Below are 8,247 nucleotides of genomic sequence, written 5' to 3'. Positions count from 1 at the left end.
GTGTCCAAAGCGCTGGCACTTCGTCTCGGATTTGGTATGTATGGGCGGACTTTGCAATGGAGGTATGCGGCGTGGATGGAGTCAGGCAGAGTTGTGCCATTGAAAGTTAGGACAATGGGTTTTGTCTTGATTTCTGCATTGTTTCTCCGGATGGTTATTCTTCAGGCTGCTATTACTCCTTGTTGAGCTAGTTCTTCTTCCATTTCCGCATCGGTACTCTGTAGGAGTTCATATTCAGATATGACTCCCTTCGAGTGGTTCAGGGTGCGGTGCGGGGTTACCTGTACGCTCATTTCTCCAAGATTCTGTAATGACATCAGTTTGATACTTTGTTCTTTTGTGTTTACTTCTACAAGGAGATCTCCGGTTCGCTGTTTTTTTGCTTTGTAGTCTTTGCCTACACAGCTTTTTAGGGTGTTGGCGATGACAAATGCAGAGAGGTTGGCTACCGGTTCATCAGTGTTTGAGTGAACGATGAAAAACTTCGCGAACATTTCTGGCTTCTGTGGATTCAATTTCTTGACATCGGTGCGACCCCTTTTTGGGGGCCGATCAGATTTTTTTGCAGATTTTTCCATACGGCACGTATAAACTAAGGGTTCCTGATACTTTGTCGCCTCTGATTCACCCTAATACACAGAGGAAGGTCCCGGGACTCCCCGCCTGGTAGACAGACGAGGAGCCCATCGGCCCAGGATTGACCACTTCCTCGACCGCCACCGTTCAAGGTTTCTTCCCTCCACCTTTCAACCTATCGCCACGGTACGGATGACAGCTTCGGTATGGGGGCTAAGGGTCCGTGGTGGCGCCAAGCACCAACACCTCGTTACACAAGGTGCCCTTGCGGGTCTGGAGACTGGATTCGAACTTTATTCCCCAGCCAGGGATCTGGGGATTCCGAACCCCATTTAACTCTGCTGTGAGTGTGGCCGAGAGTAGCCTGCTAACTCCTGTCGACTCCGGTTGCCGAAGAAGTTGCCTTCCACTGAGTCATTCTCAGTCACCCTTTGTAAATAAGTGTATAAAGTTTTCGTTGCCTTCCTCTTAACCCAGTCTCCCATCCTCCTCGTTCAATCACAGGTCTTCGGCCATGCTACCCGGGTCGCAACCCCGCGCAGACACTTTCTCCGCTGAGAGTGTCTGCATCCTTTGCAGTGTTGCGAGACGCTTCGGCTGTGCGGTGCCCTCGAAGTAGACTGTGCTACTTTCGTTGGCACTGGTATCCGAGATGGCTGGTGTGTGCATGAAGAAGTCAACGGACGACGTGTTCGATACGTCCGAGGATGCCCTCCCTGTCAGGCTCCAACAGGTCGCCGAAGATCAGCTTGGAGAGACTCCAGCGCGGAGAAAGGAATCCCTCGCGAAACTTTTGCAGCTTTTATCAGGTGAGGTGGAAATTCGACTCCCTAAAAATGAGTGAACGAGAGTGACGCTGTTTTACAGGCGGCCTTACAAAGTGCTAGAGGAAGCACAGCGAAGGGTGGGTAATCTTGCATTTCATTTTCTTTTTTAAACATTATCTCACACAAGCAACCTAAGCTGTCACTAGAAGAACTTCTGGAGGGAAGCTTGGCCACTTCACCGGTTATTTGCTGCCAACAGCAGTCAAGCTCGCATTGTTTCTGTGGCTTATATGAGGTTTATGTTCCGGCCTAGATTTTAAGTCGTGAATTAATCAACCTCGGTCCACCGAGATAAGACTGAAGTAAGTACAACTCAACACGTTCATTCACCTCTTCTAAGTTGCGCAATGTTGCCGCGTCCATTATTATAAAGACCTTTCTTAGAAAGGCGCTACATTTTGTAGCACTAACCGTCTAAGATCGTCAGGCTAAGGAGTGTTTACCTATTGTGACATCTGGCCACATGTGACTCATGTCCAACCGGCGACTTTTTTTTTTGAAGTTGCTAAACGCGTGCAGTTTCAGAACCTTCTCGCCGCTGTTAAACGTGACTGCTAATAACTTTCTGGTCATCACATTGGTCTGTACGCACTCCGTGTCTGTAAAAGCGGTCAGAAATCAACATGGAGCTCCCAGGCGAGGAATCTTTCAGAAAAAAAATACAGATCGTAGAGTTAGGGTACAAGAGCGGGAGTTGTTCTGGGGATACCCCTGAAAAATTTTCACCCGATGCCTATCGCAGAGGAGGAGTATCTCAACTCCCGGAAGGATGCGCAATTTCTTCTGCGCTTTCTACGCGTGTGGAAATACAACGTTGAAGCAGCCCTACGCTCCGATAAAATCTACTGCAAGATCCGGAACACCAGCGGTCCGTACGTTCTGGAGTTTCAGCCCTCCAAAGTGTCTCATGCCACGCGCAAACTCATGATGGTTCTGCAAGAAAAGGACGTCCATGGACGCCGTATCTTCCTGTTCAAACCCGGTGGGTAATGTTTCCGAAGCAACCTGCCATCATATTGCAGATAATTGTTCGAGCATATATCCAGATCATTTTTAAATAGGTAGACGGCTTCGTGGTTTCCACCTAGTGAAAGCGTTGGCAACCCAGTGGCCAGCTATTATAGTGCCAAAATCTCGGAAACAAAACAAAAAGTGAGACTTTGTCGTCTGATACTGCGATCTTCAAGTGCGCTAGCGTTTGTACGCAACAGTAAAAGAAATTATGGAGTAAACAAAAAGTTCTAGACAAGTTACGCCTATTTTGTCACATGTGCAGCCAAAGTACATTTCCCGCATGACGTGGATGTATACGTACACAGGTCCGCGGGCGCACCTGGAGAGAAGGTCTTCCTCAACAGTGCTATCTAATATGCAATTTAATTGTAAATCCAAGGGCACACGAGTCTTTAGCTCTACGCGTCACCTGAGTTGCGGCAGCCACTCTGAAGACTGCGGTGCTAAAAGTTGAATCTTTTTTGCATGCCGCTTCTGGTGTCTCGTTAAAAACAGGGCTGTGTTTAGGATTCCAGCTGTTTTAGTTATTACGCTCAGTGCTTGATGTAGCATTCATAGAGAAATTGTTCTCGTCTAAAGCATATGCTCCATGCCTACTAAAGAGAGTTTTGTGATATTTCTCGAGCCGGTGAAGCAAGTAATTATTTCATACGGCCGAAAAACAGGCCGTTGACCCATGCAGGTGCCACACGGAAATAATCAGACACCTGAGGCGAAAGACTGCCACTTCAGTCAGAGTCACCGCAACTGTGCACGAGAAGCTTATGCTGGCGTCGCGTCCAGAGAGCGGTCGACTCTTCTTTCGCGACCTCCAATTCGTAGTTATTTTTCAAATAAAACTTTATGAGCTGAGTCATGTACTCGAGCAGTGGGTCCAGGTGTGCCTCAAGCGCATAATGAATCCTGAAATCACGAATAATTTAAAGAAAATCCTTGTGATAGAGTAAAAATATCTGAATACACAAGAAATATTTGACAACTGAGAATTGACGCTCAGACTCCATTCGAAACAGTTGCATTTTCTTCCTTTTCTCAGGTTCTTGGAATCTCGTTGAATCTTCATACGTCGATGTTCACTGGGCCATCATGCTGTGCATGGAACGCTTGGCTAAGGATCCAAAGACTCAAACGTTGGGCATGGTTATCCTGTTTGACTACGGAGGCTACACACTCGACAAAGTGCTCGCCATTAATGTGGACATGATCATGCGGTGCTTCGAATATTTACAGGTAAGCAGAGGCGTCGAGTTCCCGTGACGAATTCAACTTTTAGTAGATAGAAACAACCGAAGAGAGCACCCACCCTTTCTGATTGTCTCAAAAATTACCTTGACATCGTTTACCTCATTATTATAGGTAGATATACGCAAAGTAATGAAAGGAAAAGTAATCCTTCCGTGCGTCCCGGCCGGCAATCCACGATCTGGTGAAAGCGCTTCATACGATGGAAAGGTTACGCTGGCGACGCAGCAGTGATTTACGATATCGCGTGCTAGACCTAGATATTGACTGCATTCTATGGCCGCGAAGCTTTGCTATTCTATTTGTTGATCAATGTTTTTTTTTCTAGTTCGCTTTTTGTAGTAGCTATTTTTTTTTCGCCACACAGAGACAGTTTATTCCACTATAGACCCGCCGCGGTGACTCCGTGGTTACGGCGCTCGGCTACTGACTCAAAAGACGCGGGTTCGATCCTGAGCGTGGCGGTTAAATTTTGATCGAGTTGAAATTCTCGAGGCCCGTGCACTGTGCGATATCAGAGCGCGTTAATGAACCTCGGATGGTTGAAATTTCCGGAGCCCTTCTCTATGGCGTCTCTCATAGCCTGAGTCGTTTTGGGATGTTAAACATCCACAAACCACATGCTACTATAGCTCCTAGTTGACAAGACTAGGAGCTGTATTTCGCAACCAATACAGTGGCTTCCAACTTGGAAAGGTGTACTAACTGGCATTCTGATATAGGCGAAATCACAAGTTTGAGCATCGGTAGTGAAACGAACAGCGGCAAGGAAAAAACCCGAAACAACAATTTCTGGAACAGTGAGGGAAGCAAAGCATTACTGGTCAAAATCTCGAGAAACTTAATAGATTCCACCTTAGATTGCTTTAGCGAGCGCTGCAATTTTCTCATTGAATGACTGCGTTTTATATGATCAAAACGAGTCTATTTCAAAAAGCGTAGTTAAAAACTATATACAGGCAAAAGGAAGCCCACGTGCACCACAGAGAGAGGAATATATCGTTGCATTTCTGTACAATAGTTTGCATATTATAGGGCTAATTTCATGTTATCCCTAGAGCACAAGCAACATATCGCATTCCTTTTAACGCATACAATTCTTTTCTATAGATTATGTAACCCAGTGCTCATTCTGAAGTATTCACAGAGTGATGTTTTCAGCAGGAACGCTTCCGGAACAGGACCTCAATTGCATGCTAGCAGTACGCGCGCACTCGCAGGCATGCTTTTTATTGACACCTAATACATATTGTAGCAGCCGAACCCCTCTAAGAATTTCATTGCTTCTATCCAGATCAGAATCGCTCCCCCGGTCGGATGCAAATCTTAATAGATGGTAGGAGAAGTTAACCATACAACTGTATCGCAGTTTTTGGTTGTTCATTAGACTACGGCAATGGCAACTGGAAATAACATTTTGTCAAAAAAGAAAGCGCTATCTTTGTTGCGTTATCGTTTTCGACAGCTTCAGTTATTAACAAAAGTAATTTATTTCTCATCCGAAAACTTTAGAATTCTGCTGCTGGCGCGTTTTTTTTTATGCTTGACTCTTGTATCGACTTTTTTATCTGCGCCATTTTAAGGTTTAAATAACAATCCGTTTTTTTCTTGTAAGAACCTCTTGAAATTGGGTAGGTTTTGATTTACATCCAATCCTGAACACCGTTTTGAACACAATTGCAGCGCTCAACCTGTCGGTAATAAACCAATGCAGGTCTCCATAACCGGAATAACTCGCGAGCAGCTGACACGGAATATTTTAGTTCTTTGTGAATGCCACAAATTTTCGCTGAATTCTGCCGAAGGCACTTAGAGTCTTTGCCGTACTCACGTGACCGTCTGCGCTCTTGGTTAGGCATCCGCCATATTGTTTAACGTTTCAATGCCTTCCCGAACCATAACTGTGTAGTGTCAAACCTTGCGCAACCAGCCGTGCTTTGCTTTCTTCCCGGACTGCTTGCCAATGCGGCTGAAGGCCATGAACCACGTTATGCAGAGCGTAGGCTTCGACGTGTTTTTCACACTCGTCCGGCCTTTCCTCGAGACGAAGCTGGTGGCGAGGGTGAGCTGCTCATAATCATGTTATGTGAAACATGTTTAAGCTTCTCTTCTCAACTGATATTCATTATGAAAAAAATTAAACAAACCCAGGTTTCGATGAATCAAAGAGCAATAAATTTCAATTTATCTTCTGATTAGTCATGCGGTATTGTACACGAGCTTTGTCCTGAAAAACAGCCGACTAGATTTATTCCATCTGAAATCCGTCACTCGGCTTGCAGCAGACTTGGCCCTCTACATGCTCTGCTCCACTACGCATGCCGGAGTCCTCAATCCCGTTAGAGTTTGCCCGAATGATGAAGCAAGGCGATGCATCACTGCCTGAAACTGGCAACGCTTTCTCAAATAAAAACGTCGCATACTTTCGAATAACATCCTGCAGAGCATCGCGATCAGCGGATATTTTAATCAGTAGTTTGCGGCGCTGAGAGGCTTTAGGGTGTTGTGGAACTGAGCCAACATCAGGCTCAGCTGCAACAAACGGAATGCGTCTGTAGTTTTTGCTCCTCCTACGTTATCACTCGGGAGTGTGTGCTGTGGTCCTGCCACCACACAAAGCTCTTCTGTTGCGTCTCTTGACTCAATACCCCAGTAATACAACTGTAATGGTAGTTTCGGCTGACGTACCCAACCTCCTTACTGCCCCAGGAAATGCGCGGAAATAACCTTAGGCGGAGACACTACCTTAATCTGAGGCGAGCGTTTGGAACAAGCATCGAAGTACCCGCGCACCCAGCCTGCTACGCAATGAGCCAAGTCGTGGTGCAAAAAAAAAAAATAAACTTCCTTCAGAAACTACGCCTCTAGAACATTGGAAGTTTAGGCCGGAAAAAATTTTTATCGGAAGAAGCTCTTGATGTGTGGAGCTTCGATTGTGTATTGGCGCCTCGTCAATTTGTTCTTTTCAACGTCTGACTTCTAGCAATTCATATCGTGCTAGAGAAGACATCGCAAAAAGCGCCCGCGTCTTGTTGCGGAATGAAGAAACCCTTTTTCTTCGCTTTTGGCCTGCCTTTTCTGCTAATGCTGGTGCTGCAGGTGCACGCTATCTGACTGTACAGAAGCTCGGCGTACGGGTGATAACCTGGAGAGCGACAAAAGAAAAAAAAAAGGCTGTGGTTTTGTGTAGTTCGCAAGTATAATTCTGCAATGACAAATTACGTGCGGAAGTTCTTAGTTTACTGCTTCATGGAACTTGTCTCCTGAAGTGTCTAGTGTCTAAATAATTCTCGTTTATACGTTCGTTGCCGTTTTTTAGAGCCGTGAGGTGAGGTAGAGCCCGCCGTGATGCATCGACTGGACAAACACCCTCCTTTTTTTCGTATTCCGCGGTCCGTTTCTCTATGGCGTTGCTGTCTTGCTTCGTTCGCAGCCACGGTGCCGATAAAAATTTAGCATAACTAATGGTGAACGTTTAGTGTAAGTTAGTTCTAATTACTGAATACCAAAATATCGGTCTAATTTCTGTGTAACCTGCCGCTGTGTACAAGTTGGACAAACTCATTTTGTGCTAGCACAACAATTAGTCATTGGCACGTATTAAGATACAAGTGGACTAAAGTGAGTAGTAGTGACCCTTACGAGTCGTTTTTAGAGTCCGTCACGGGGTGTCGGTAGGTCACCAGCTTCTTCATGACATACCTACATTGCGCATAGCTGTTCAACTTAGAACACGAGACATATCAGTTCTTTCATGGCTTAACGAAGAAGGGCGCGGGAGTGTACTTGCATAGGACGTTTCAATTAGTTCTTATACAGAGCTGTGAGAGAAGCGACCGTCCTCTGTTCGATCCTGAATGATGGTAGACAAACCTGAATCCTGAATGATGGTTTAGGACAAACAGATCTGTGTCCAACACATGCTGACAAGTTAGCCAGGTCCTGAAGTATCGATAGAAGAAAAATAACAAATTTTGTTCCAAGGAACCTGTTGCAGTTGAGGCTTTTCAAATTGTTTGTCCGGCCGTTTTGTTTCGCCGTTGTGATCGCAGTTTCGCCTCTTCGGGAAAAAGTACGAGGATATGCACAAGGAGGTTCCGGCAAAGATACTTCCAGAAGAATACGGAGGCCACGCTCCACCCGTCGACTATGAGGGCTTCTGGAGCGACCAGCCAACGACAAGGAGGCCAACGACGACGAGTACAGTGAAAACAACAGCTACGGCTATGTCGGGACTGACAATGGAGGCTTCGCCACCGATGCCGAAATCGAAAAGGAGCTCAATTTTCGGCAACTATGAATAAAAACTATAGCCTTTCCTTTAGTTTAAAAAAGAACAAAGCGAAATTTACTTAACGTGTGAGCTGTATTTACACTGCTGACAAGGTTCCGTGTTTGCGCAATGCCATTTTTTCCTTCTGCATAGCTCCGGATTTCAGGGCTGGCCTTTGTCCTTAATTTTGGATGCAGCACTGCTACACGATAACTGTACTGTCCCAGCGCATCTTGTCGCTGAATGGCTGTGCTTGTGGTTGCCGCAGTGTTTAAACACTGCATGCTTAATTAAAAAAACAGCCCCTTTACTTTA

At 45.7% G+C, this 8,247-nt stretch overlaps 1 pseudogene; it reads left to right on the top strand.

Annotated features, from left to right (window-relative positions):
* Window positions 1–1,228: 1,228 nt before the first annotated feature.
* On the top strand, window positions 1,229–7,959 carry LOC149344711 (retinaldehyde-binding protein 1-like; annotated as a pseudogene).
* Window positions 7,960–8,247: the final 288 nt, after the last annotated feature.

This window comes from Amblyomma mixtum, chromosome 5, assembly GCF_055824585.1.
Source record: "Amblyomma mixtum isolate Tamu chromosome 5, ASM5582458v1, whole genome shotgun sequence".
NCBI lineage: Eukaryota > Metazoa > Arthropoda > Arachnida > Ixodida > Ixodidae > Amblyomma > Amblyomma mixtum.
This window is presented reverse-complemented; position numbering and strand designations above follow the sequence as displayed.